The sequence below is a fragment of the Leptonychotes weddellii genome, chromosome 16 (genome assembly GCF_054177405.1).
Source record: "Leptonychotes weddellii isolate Sample4059 chromosome 16, ASM5417740v2, whole genome shotgun sequence".
Classification (NCBI taxonomy): domain Eukaryota; kingdom Metazoa; phylum Chordata; class Mammalia; order Carnivora; family Phocidae; genus Leptonychotes; species Leptonychotes weddellii.
The window spans coordinates 43,060,664-43,062,208 of NC_138384.1; positions in this window are offsets into that span (position 1 = coordinate 43,060,664).

The following is a 1,545-nucleotide window of genomic DNA, read 5'->3' on the forward strand; positions in this document are numbered from 1 at the left end:
AAGAGCAGAGAGCGCCCTCTCTCTCCGACACTCCCCAGGCTGGGATTAAAAACAAGGAACCAAAGTGTCTGTTTCTATTCCAGGCACCATGTGTGGAGTTCAGCTCTGCTACTCTGCTGTTTGTTCCGTTTTCCACCATATATTGGCATCACCCTCAGGCTGGCGCCAAGATGGCTGCTGCATTCCAGCCATTGCAACCAGACCCAGACCTGGAAAAACAGACCACCTTGTGCTGCGTGAACTTTCCCAGCAGCCTTCTCTCAGCTGTCATTGGCCAGCATCGCCCACTGCTCATCCCTAGCCAAAAGGAGGAGACTGCCAGGGAGGCTTGGACCAATCAGGACCTGTCCTCTGGGGCTGGGGAAAAACCCAGAGGAAGGCTGCCGAACGGAGGACGGAAGTCTGGACCTCTGGTATTTATTAGCGGTGACTCTCTCTGGGTGGTTGGAAGGTGGGTGAATTTTACTCTCTTCTTTTGGAGATCATCCTGTCTAAATTTCCTGTATTACACCTTGACTTTTCTTTTAATAATGTGAAAGGAATCAAAGTCATTATTTGAGATAGAGACAGACAGAAAGAGAGAGAAGCTTCAGCACCTGGAAAATTCAGAATAACTGGCTTTGCTTTATACGCTGCCTAGCACTGCTTACAGAGCCTTTGCTCCAGGGGGTTAGTGGTGATAATGTATCAGAATCCCTCTGATCCCCTAAACTCCACTGCTGCTGCACAACCAAATTCCTACCAGAATGAGGCTGGTTTGGGCAATTTTGTTGCAGCCCAAACTTGGAACTGTCTCCCCTAGGCGGCTCCACTTGGAAACAATGGCTGGGTTTGCAAAAATCTCTCTCTCTCTCAAGCAGATAGAGGAAATTTCCAAACTGCAGCCAGAAGGACTGAAGGTAAATCCCTGTGAACACTGCAGTAAACATCGTACAAAACCTTATAGACATTAGGGACTTTTCAGGAGGTGGGGGATCAGTAACCCCTCCAGAGAAAATGCACTTCCCTTGAGCAGGGTCCCAGAGGGGCAGGGAGAATTCAGGAGGTAGCTCAGGTCCAAAGACAAAGTCAACACTACCACCAGGAGACAGCTGTTGGGGCATGAGCATCTCCTTACCACTCCCAGCAGCCCCGTGAGGTGGGGATGCTTGTCCCCATTCTCCAGAGGAGAGGTGAAGTCATTTGCTACCAAGATCCCACAGCCAAGTGGTAGCAGAGGCAGGCTGAGAGTGAGGCTCACCAGCTCGCCGCACGGCTGGGCTGGACTCTGCAATTGTTCAGCCCGCCTGGGCCACGTCACCCCACCGCAAGGTGGATCAAAGTCAAGACTTCTCTCTCACTCCAACCTGGGGACCCTGGTAAATGCCATCACCTCCGGCAATCTGGTGACATACACAGGCAAACTGCTACTGAGTTATGACACCCCAACCTAGCGTTCTTCCCATAGACCCGGAAACCTCCCCTGGCGCTGCCCCCCTTCAGATCCGTAGACAAGCGCTGTCCAACAGAGATTTCCGTGATGGTGAAGGAAATGTTCTGTAGCTG